Genomic DNA, 11,588 nt, shown 5'->3' with positions numbered 1-11,588 from the left:
TGCATTAGTTCCATGTTGTCTTTTTAGCGTTTTTCTAATTTTGTTTGCATTTAGTGTAGTTTTATGTGTTTTGTTTACTCCTATTGATTTGTGGTTAAATTGGAAGGAAAACGAGAAAAATCATATTTTTGGGCTTCAAAAGGGGGTGCGCTCGGTCTGCATAATTCAGCAGACCGAGCGCTGGCATAATTTGAAGAGGCGGAGAGTTGAAGAAAATGGAGCGCTCGATCGGTAGAATTCAGCAGACCGAGCGCTCGCTGAAAAAATTGGGCAGAAAGTTGGTGGATTTTCCAGCGCTCGGTCGGTCAAAAAGAGCAGACCGAAAGCCCGCCCGTGATTTTGGAAAATTTTATTTCGGGAGTTTTATATGGAAAGGACTCTGAGGGCAATATATATAGAATATTTTCAGATGTTTTGAGGGTTGGAAAAACACAGGGCGGAGGCGGCTCTGAAGATCGAAGCTTCTTTTTCTCGTTGAGAGTTCTTCTTCTTCACGATTTTTGAAATTTTATGTTGAAAACTTTGTTAGATTGAATTTTATTATAAATTGTAGTAGCTAAACTCTCTTTTGTTGGAATTTAGGGGATCCTAACCCCAAAACATGTTTTTGTGATTGAATCGTTGGACGAATTGATTTAGTTTTATGCGAGTATTTGATTTTATCATGGTTTATTACTCTATGTTGAGGAGTAGCTAACTTTAACATAGATTCGTAAGTTGTGAAGTGTTGTCGAGAGATAGATTCATGATTAGGACGAGTGATAAAATACATGGACTTAAAATATGCATAGAGATATGATATTTAGTAAATGTTGATAACCATAGACCACCAGGTTGAAAGTTGTAGGAATTCAATGAACGCAAAGCAATCAGTAATGATAAACACTTAAAGAGATTTAATTGTTTCATTAACTGAGTTAGATTGGCATAAACTCGAGAGAGAGTGTCGATATATCAGGAATTATTGTCAAATTTATGAGTGAAAGTAACTTTCAATCGTCCAAATTCAATTAGGGGAAAGGTGAACCGAGATTCCAACAAAATTTCTTCAGATTATATTTTACTGTGCTAAGCATTATTGCGATTTATTTTATTTTCATTTTAGGATTTTAAGTTGAATTATTTAATTTATAATTTTAGAATAATCAATGATCAAATTTTCGTTACTTTGGGTAGAGAAATTAAATAATTTAATTATTGTGACGTAGTCCCCGAGGACGATACTCGTACTCAGTACACTTTTCTATAACTTGAGTAGTGCACTTGCGATAATTTTGAGCATAAAAGAGAGATAATTATATTGAATTTAAGTGTTAGTATTTGCTCGATCAAGTTTTTTGCATCGTTGCCGGGGACTATTGATTACTTTGATTTTTCTTATTTAATTTTTTCTACTTCAATTTTAATCACTAGTTTCATCTGTGAACTGCAGGATTCTCTTGCAGTGCATGCAACATTCACCTGAAGCAGAACTCTTGCATTTTGATCTAGAAATTGAAAGTACTTTTCGCAGAATAAGAAGACAACAAAAAAAAGCAATGGCAGAACAAGAACGACTACGTGAAGATGGAGAAGCTGAGAATAATGTACCACCTATCTACAGGTCAATGCTGGATAGTGCTATGCCATCTATAGAAAACGCCAGAACAAGAATCATCAAGTCAACCATAGCAGCAAATCAGTTTGAAATCAAGCCTGTCATCATTCAAATGGTGAAAAACACAGTCTAGTTTGGTGGGATGACAATCGGTGACCCATATGCTCACCTGACAAATTTTCTAGAAATCTGTGACACTTTCAAGATTCAGGGAGTTTCTGATGACGCTATTCGTTTGCGTTTATTCCCTTTTTCGTTACGAGATAAGGCTAAAGCATGGCTAACAAATTTACCTGCAGGTTCCATCACCACTTCGGATGATCTCGCAAAGGCTTTTCTTACCAAATACTTCCCACCGTCCAAATCGATGAAGTTTGGAGCTGACATCACAACCTTTGCTCAAGGAGAACAGGAAACACTATATGAAGCATGGGAGCGCTACAAAGATATATTGAGGAGATGCCCACATCACCAACTACCAGACGGTCTTGTGGTACAAACTTTTTATTATGGTCTTCCTCACTCAAATCGCACCATGTTAGATGCAGCTGCAGGTGGTAATTTGTTACGAAAATCACCGAAAGATGGATATGAGTTAATTGAGGAGATGGCATCCAGTAGCTATCACCCTCAATCCGACAAGAATGCAGCTAGGAGACCCGCAGGAATGCATCAAGTTTATGCATTCACCTCAGTAGCAGCTCAGCTTGAAGTCATGAATAAGAGGATTTAAGAGCTAACTCTAGGGCAGTCTGTGATGCGTATTCAAGAAGTGTGGTGTGAGAAATGTGGTGCTGAACACTTCACAAAAGATTGTCAGACAGGCAATCCATCATATCAGCCAGAGGGAGGAATGGTGAACCATGTAGGGAATCAAAACCACCCTAGGAATGATCCATTCTCAAATACATACAATCCAGGGTGGAAACAGCATCCAAACTTTTCGTGGGGAGGACAGAACAATAGGCCATATGGGAATCAGAACTATGAAAAACAGCATCAGGAGGAGAAGTCAAGCATGGAACAGATGATGAAGAAGGTCATATCATCCACTGAGACCAGAATGCAGAATCAGGATGCATCGATTAAGAATCTGGAAAATCAAATAGGGCAGTTAGCTAAAGCGATTTCCAGTAGAGAGATGGGTACCTTGCTAAGTGACACGGAAAAAATCCAAAGGAGAAGGTCAAGGCTGTTGAATTAAGAAGTGCAGAGAGAATCGAAGGTGAGAGACGAGGCGAGAAAGAGTCAGAACCAGCTGTATTAGAGAAAACTGCAGGTAAGTCTTCTACTTCCATACCACCACCCACATCACAGTCGAATATTGTTATTCCACCACCTTTTCCTGCAGCTCTCAAGAAGGCCAAGCTAGATTCTCAGTTTGCTAAAATTCCTAGAATTATTCAAGAAATTGAATATAAACATTCCCTTCGCCGATTCATTGATGCAAATGCCTAGCTATGCGAAGTTCTTGAAGGAGATTCTCTCCAACAAGAGAAAATTGGAGGAGCATGCAATGATCAGTTTAACAGAAAATTGCTCTGCACTAGTTCAGAACAAGATCCCACCGAAGAAAAAAGATCCAGGGAGTTTCTCTATCCCTTGTGTTATTAATGATGTGCAATTTTATAAGGCTTTGTGCGAGTATAAACTTAATACCATATTCTGTCTTCAGGAAACTGAACTTGGGAGAGCCGAAATACACCAGGATGTCGTTGCAATTGGCGGACATGTCTATCAAATATCCCAGAGGGATAATAGAGGATGTGCTAGTGAAAGTTGACAAATTCATCTTTTCGGTGGACTTTGTGGTACTCTATATGGAGGAGGACTTGGACATGCCACTTATTTTAGGAGAAGCACTAATCGATGTCCAGTAGGGAGAGCTACATCTGAGAGTGGGCAAGGAGAAAATTTCCTTTGATGAGTTTAAAGCACTTAAATTTTCACAAAGTAATGAAGAGTGCTTTCAAATTGACGATGTCCAAAAGGGAGAGCTACATCTGAGAGTGGGCGAGGAGAAAATTTCCTTTGATGTGTTTAAAGCACTTAAATTTTCACAAATTAATGAAGAGTGATTTCAAATTGACGTTGTCGACTCACTTCAATATGATTTTGTGCAGGATACATTGCAGGAACCATTAGAAGCTGCACTCATATCCCCTCCTCGTGATGACTTAATAAATTTAGAGATAGAAGAGATGGCGGCTTACTTGAATGATAACCAGTCATGGCGAAAAGGTGGCAAGCTCAGACTCGGAGATCTTGGTGACCGAAAGGATTTGGTCCTACAGAAACCAAGTCTTGAAGAACCACCAACTGTGGAATTGAAACCATTACCTACCCATCTCAAATATGTATTTTTAAATGAGAATGAAAATTTACCTGTCATAATTTCTTCTTCTTTGACAGGTGAGATTGAGACCAGACTGCTAGATGTTCTCAAAAGTCATAAGAGTGTGTTTGCCTGGAAGGTCGCAGATATCAAAGGCGTCAATACATCCATATGCATGCACAAGATATTAATGGAAGAGAACATCAACCCCTTGGTCCAACCACAGAGGAGATTGAATCCTGTTAGAACCTAATGGGGGTGATTTAGGTTATATTGTCAACTTTAGCAATTTAAAGAGATTATGAAAATACGCAATCGGAAGACTTAAAGCAATTAATAATAAATGCAGTAAATAAATGTGTAATGTAAATAAAGCAGTAAAAGGGATAAGAGATGTTTATGGAAGTTCGACGATAAATCGTCTACGTCTTCCCTTTTTGGTTAAGATCGATTAACCAAGGATCCACTAGCACTTTAACGTCTTGGCCTTGATGGCTCCAAGGATAGCCGTACAACTCAACACGATCACCACGCCGATAAAACTCGAACACTTGGCCTTAAGGACTCCAAGGATATCCTCAACAACAATTATACACTCGGGCTTCACACTCGAGAGTACAACGAAAGCTCAACAACTCACAAACAATTTTTACAATCAACTCTCTAATTGAAAGAAATATGTATGAAACTCTTGAATGAACACTTGAGAAGTAGAGGATAGGATTGCTTGAGTTGTGTTTGAAATGGCCTTGGAATGCATCTATTTATAGCTGAAAATTCGGGCAGGTTCGTTGCGTCCATTTTGGCCTTCGTTGCGTCCGTTCAGCGCACATTTAAATCTTCCGGCGTTGGTGACGAAAGTTGCGTTCGTACCTAGGTTCGTTTCATCCATTCAGCACATTGCGGCTTTGGTCAGGCGACTTTCTTCCTCAAAAATTGGATCATGTTTTTGACAAGGAACGTTGCGTCCGTTCCTAGGTTCATTGCGTCCGTTAGGCACAATGCAGACTACGCGGCAAACTTCAAAAATTCATAACTCACATTTCGTCTGTCGGATTGACTTGAAATTTGAACAGTAGCTTTAGAACATCGTGAATTGCATTTTTAATTGTAGAGATCGGATTTGAATGCATCAAATGATTCCAGTATTTTTTTGAAGTTACTACGTCTTATTTTTGCTTCTTGTTCTGTGCGGCACTTTTGAAAAATTCATTTCTCATGATCTAGCCATTGGATTGAGCTGCAATTTGAACCGTAGCTTTTGAGCATCCTGAACTTTAATATGACAGGTGGAGATCGGAATTGGGTGACTCTAAAAGGCTCAGTAAATTTTTCAATGTTATTCTCCATAATAATGTTTGTAATAATCTAATCTGCAAAGTCTCACTTTAAACGATTAGAAATAATAACCTAGTTTTGTAATTATCAAAACAAGATAAGTTATCGCATTAAAAACATTAATCTCATTTAAGATATTTGTATGCGTATAAGGCGTAACAAATCCCAAGATGCAAGAAGTAGTGAAGGCTGAAACGATAAAACTTCTGGATGCAGGTATCATTTATCCCATTTTTGATAGTGCATGGGTGAGTCCACTTCAATGTGTTCCGAAAAAAGGAGGGATAATTGTCATTAAGAATGAGCAAAATGAGCTGATACCCACTAGGACAGTTACAGGTTGGCGTGTGTGTATAGACTATAGGAAATTGAATGACGCAACCCGTAAAGACCATTTTCCCCTCCCCTTCATTGACCAAATGCTAGAAAGGCTTGCTGGGTATGAATTTTATTGCTTTTTAGATGGGTATTCAGGATACAATCAAATTGCGATTGCACCTGAAGATCAGGATAAAACAACTTTCACTTGCCCATATGGTATGTTTGCCTATAGACGCATGCCTTTTGGTCTTTGTAATGCTCATGCGACTTTTTAGAGATGCATGACTTCTATAATTCATGATATGGTTGAAAAGTTTCTAGAGATATTTATGGATGATTTTTCCATTTTTGGTCAGTCTTTTGATGCATGTCTGAGTAATCTTAATATTGTTTTGATAAGATGTGAGGAAACAAACTTGGTACTCAACTGGGAAAAGTGTCACCTCATGGTGACAAAAGGTATTGTATTAGGACACCGCATATCTGGGCAGGGAATTGAGGTGGACAGGGCCAAGGTGCAAGTCATTCAGAATTTACCTCCACCGACAACAATCAAGGGAGTCAGAAGTTTTTTAGGCCATGCCGATTTTTATCGGCGTTTCATTAAAGATTTTTCAAAAATTTCAAACCTCTTTCTTATTTATTGATGAAAGATGCACCTTTTAATTTTGATTCTACTTGTTTACAGGCATTTTAATTTCTGAGAGAAAGACTGGTCACTACACCAGTGCTGACTTCACCGGATTGGGACCTTCCATTTGAGCTAATGTGTGACGCCAGTGACACAGCTGTTGGAGCTGTGCTTGGCCAGAGGATAGACAAGGTATTCCGTACGATTTACTATGCTAGCAAAACCTTGAATGAGGCTCAATTGAATTATGCTACCACTGAAAAGGAGTTGCTAGTAGTAGTTTTTGCACTGGACAAGTTTCATTCATACCTTGTACTTTCAAAAATCACTATATACACTGATCATTCTGCAATAAGACACATTTTGGCAAAGAAAGATGCAAAACCTAGGTTGATTAGGTGGATCCTACTCTTACAAGAATTTGACTTAGAGATAAAGGATAAAAAAAGAGTAGAAAATGTCTTCACTGATCACCTATCTAGACTATAATGCATTCTTGATTGTGCACAGAATGATACTGAGGACATAGATTATTGGTTCCCTGATGAAAAATTGTTTGCCATAGAACACTCGCCATGGTATGCTAATTTTGCAAACTACTTGGTCACGGGCACAATCCCACATAACTTGTCTTTTCATCAAAAGAAAAAGTTTCTATCAGATGTAAAGCATTATTTTTGGGAAGAACCTTTCTTGTTTAAAATTTGTGCTGACTTTATAATTCGGAGATGTGTGGCAAAAGGAGAAATGAAAAGCATCCTTAGTCATTGTCATGACCGTGAGGTAGGTGGCCATGCTGGGCCTATCAAGACGGAAACTAAGGTACTTGAATGTGGGTTTTATTGGCCCAATATTTTTAAATATGCACGTGCTTATGTCATTGAGTGTGATAGATGTCAGCAGACAGGTAATATCTCAAACCGTCATGAAATGCCGTTGAATAATATTATTGAGTGTGAGATATTTGATGTGTGGGGAATCGACTTTATGGGACCATTTCCAAACTCTTTTACAAAAAAATACATTTTGGTCGTCGTCGATTATGTTACTAAATGGGTAGATGCTGAAGCTTTGGCAACTAATGATGCACAAGTGGTCCTAAAATTTTTGAAGAAAAAAATTTTTAACCGGTTTGGTACACCACGTGCAATTATTAATTATTGTGGCACCCACTTTTGTAATAAGCTCTTTGAAAAACTTTTAAAGAAATATGGTGTCAAGCACAAAGTTTCTATTCCTTATCATCCCCAAATAAGTGGCCAAGTAGAAGTGTCCAATCGAGAAATTAAGAAAATTTTGGAAAAAAGTGTGAGTACAAATAGAAAGGATTGGGCACTTAGACTTGACGATGCATTATGGGCCTATAGGACTGCTTTCAAAATGCCTATAGGCACCTCCCCTTATAGACTGTTGTTTGGAAAGGCATGTCATTTGCCAGTTGAGTTAGAGCATAGAGCATATTGGGCTATCAAAGCATTAAATTTTGAATTTGCTGTTGCATGTGAGAAGATATTGCTTGAGCTAAACCAATTGGAGGAATTTCGAGATCAAGCATACGATATGGCAGTGTCGTACAAAGAAAGGACCAAGAGAATACATGACTGACGCATTCGTCATAGAGAATTTAAGGAAGGGGAAGCAGTTCTTCTGTTTAACTCCAGGTTGAGGTTCTTTCCTGGAAAGTTGAAGTCTAGGTGGTCCGGTCCTTACCAAATCACTAAGGTGTATCCATCATGGGCTATTGAAATAAATAATGCAAGAAACGAGTCTTTCACGGTCAATGCTCAGAGGCTGAAGAACTATGTAGGGGGTGATGTTGACTCAACTCCAGTCATCACCACACTGACTGACCAAGAATAGTTTGGAGAGGAGAACAGTTGAGCTCTAGACTCTAAATTGAGAACCACTCGTTTACCTTTTCTTTCTTTTAGTTTTTATTGCTTGAAATTTTTTTCTTTTGTTTTGTTTTAATTTTCTGTTATTTTTAATTTCTCTTTTGAAAAAAAAATGGAGGTCCTACCGGGAGTGCGCTCGGTCTGCTAAATAATGCAGACCGAGTGCCCAACATTACCCCATCTTTCTGTTTTACTAAAACGGGGGTGCGTTTGGTCTGCTGAATTTAGCAGACCGAGCGCCCAAAACTCCCCCAACTTACTGTTTTGTTCATAAGGGGGTGCGCTCGGTTTGCTAAATTTAGCAAACCGAGCGCCTCACGCAGAATCAGAAAATTAAAATCCCCGATCCCCTTTCCTTTCGTATTTATTTCTTACCTTCTCTCACTCCAAACCCTACGCCGCCTTCTCTCCCTCTTATTTCTCACTTTTTCTCCTCCACATCACAGGTATCTATCTTTTACTTCCCAAATTCCATTCAAGATGGGTCCTAAGAGAGCAAAGATTGCCACCTCTTGTGCCTCTTCTTCATCCTCCACCATTATTGATGGCAAGTTTATCACCGTGAAGGCGAAAGCACGATATGAAGCCTCCAAGATCAACCGAACTCCGATTCCCGAGAGAGGCATAGATCTATCTGAGAACCTTACTCAAAACCTCGGCATCACTGAGCATGGATGGACTGAGTTCTGCCACCAACCTCAAGCGGCCATCGTACCATTGGTATGGGAATTAAATGCCAACGCCCCTGAACGCACTGATATCAAAAATTTTGTGCGGGGTAAGTTCGTCTCTTTCGACCCTGACACTATTAATGCTTTATTTCAAACACCGGAAGTCGATGATAGCCAATTCCAAGCGTTTAAGGCTAACCCGGATTATAATCTCGTATCTGCTGAACTGTGTTATGATGGGCATGTTTGGAAGGACTCGGTCAAGTTTGTATCGTTTAAAGAAAAAAATTTTGAAAATGGAACCGGAACTGTGGTATGCATTTCTAACCCATAGGATGATGCTGGTAACCCACACGCACGTCGTGGTGATGAGTAGAGTGTTGTTGTTGTTTTTCCTACATAAAAAATTGCCAATTAATATCGGAAAACTCATCAACAAGGAGTTGTACACGTCTATCCATTCACCGAATATTGGCATTTTCTTTCCGTCTATTGTTTCCGCACTGTGTGTGCGAGCTGGAGTTGTCGTGCGAGACGACGAGAAACGGCAACATCCAATGCAGGATGTGGACAGTTCCCTTGTGAAGACAAAGCAAAATTTCAGAATACAAGAGTTCATATCGCAGGGGCAAGAAAGTTCCGGGGCCGGCACATCATCGAACCATGTACCAAAACCAATTCCAAGTCGTCGCCCTGCTACCGAGACGATAAATGAATTGTACGCCTAGGCTCAATACCAGAATGAGTTTCAGAAAGCCGATGTTGCCCACTCGGAGTCCCAGACTGCTATGCTCCGAGCATTAATCTCTAATGACGGGATGGATCTTGCAGCATTTCCTACTCCACCACCATATCCACCTCCATTCCATTTCCAGTATTCTGCTCTCCGCCAAAATTTTCTTGATGATTCAGATGACGAAGCCGATGGCGACTATGAGGACCAATAATCAAGGGAGTTTTTGTTTTCATTTTATTATGTTTTGTGTGTGTTTTGCATTCTCAGTTTTGTTTGTTTTGTTTTGTTTCGTTTGACTAGCATTGGGGACACTGCTTGTAACACCCCAAAAATTTATTACCGAATTAATAGGTAATTAGAATAATTATGGAGTGGATAAAATATTTATTGCGGCCAACTGAGTTACAGAGTGTATTTATAAAATACACGTGCCAATTAGTCAATGGGTTTGACTATTTATGGATATCTGGTAATATTGGCATTTTTGAGATAATTATTGAGATAACGAAATTAAAATAATTATTTATGCTAGATAATTTAGAAGAATATTTGACCGAGTTGACTGGTAAAAGTCTTGGTTGACTAATCATGGTCTAAGTGTGACTCAATAATTAATTTGAGAAATTATAAGTCTAATTGACTAGTTAAAGTCAATAATTTCATAAATTAGTGTTAATAGTTGTGGGGTGTGTGTATAGGAAAAAATATCAGAATAGAGACTAATTTTACCAGTTGGATATCAATCAAATTAGTTTGGATCAGAAAATTATTGATTGGATATAGATCGCGAAACACACACTGAAACACGCTCAAGAAAACATAGATCAAAGATTTTCTCCCGAATTTTCCCGGAATTCTCGACTTTACTGTAGCAGTCCAAGATTTTTCCTTTGTCGGTCGTTTGCCAGAGCTCCGAAGGAAAATCCGAACGGTCACTTTGTAGCTAAGATCATGGAAATTCTATTGGTACCAAGAAATCAAAGATCGGACGGTTGGATTGTTGGGAAAAATGATGAAGAACAAACTGGTCTGCGCAGGTCATTATTCATCGTCTTCCTCGCGCGTATTTGACGGATTTTAGCTTAATTGAGTTGGTTTTTGAGCTTCTATTTGGTAGTAGGATGTGTGAAGATCATTTCCCAAACTTTTTTTAGCATTTTTTATAAGAAAATCGGACGGGTCTGAGCTCGGAATCTCACGCCGCCACCGGCTGTTTTTCTCCGATCTACGCCGCCTCAGTGGTCCGATCCGCTCGTGGACAAGTGCATTAGAATCGTCTTGACGAGCTCTACAAGGGTGTAAAATTTCATGAATTTTGGAGAAGTTTTGACATCGCCACCGGACGCCGCCATCGCGCCTCCGTCTTCTCTGGCGAGTCTCCGGCTATCGTCGTCTCAACCATTTTTGATCGGTTCGACGTGATAGATCCAAATATCCAAGTTTTGAGTCGAGATTCAAAATCATTAAGCGGTGAGATCGCAATAAAGTTCGGTATTTTTGGTCAAAGTTTGACCAAAATTGACCAAGTTTGACTTTTGACCATTGTGTGATTTTTCGCAGATCGGAAACCAGTTGAGGATAATTAGAGGCAGGAATCAGCAGTTTTGGGATTTGTGCTTCAAGAATTGGATAATTATGAGATTTCCGAGTCCCGATATGCGCAACCGCAACCGTATAAGTTTTTCGTGCATTTTAAACGCAAAGGCATGTTATACCCTTCCTTTCTCACACCATTTAGATCAGTATATTCACTGTTTTGATGATTAAATTGTGTTGTTGCATTTGTATGTGGATATGGTACCTCAAATTTTAACTCATGCTTCATTCGTGTTTTTATGTATTGTGAATGATTTTTCTGTCATGGCTAGTTCTTAGCTATTTTTTACTGGTTTGATGGCTGGGTCAGGTTCCTTTGGTTCTTGGTTTAAGATGGCTTGAACTAGTGTTGGCTAGGTGAACGGTGAGATGGTTGTAAGGGTGGTCTATCTAGCGGGCAGCTCAGGCAGGGCTTGGGCAAGTGGGTTGTCTGGGTCGGGTCAAGTGTATTAGGGTCATATGTTATGG

The 11,588-nt window shown here is 39.2% G+C and overlaps 1 non-coding gene across 1 annotated transcript; it reads right to left on the bottom strand.

Annotated features, from left to right (window-relative positions):
• Nucleotides 1-1,968: 1,968 nt before the first annotated feature.
• LOC140894102 (small nucleolar RNA R71) lies at nt 1,969-2,074 on the bottom strand. The gene has a single exon (XR_012153652.1). It is a non-coding gene; the product is annotated as a small nucleolar RNA R71 (small nucleolar RNA).
• Between the last annotated feature and the right edge of the window lie 9,514 nt (nt 2,075-11,588).

Source organism: Henckelia pumila, chromosome 3 (genome assembly GCF_033568475.1).
Source record: "Henckelia pumila isolate YLH828 chromosome 3, ASM3356847v2, whole genome shotgun sequence".
NCBI lineage: Eukaryota > Viridiplantae > Streptophyta > Magnoliopsida > Lamiales > Gesneriaceae > Henckelia > Henckelia pumila.
Note: the sequence above shows the minus strand (reverse complement) of the source record. Positions and strands in the feature narration are given on the sequence as shown.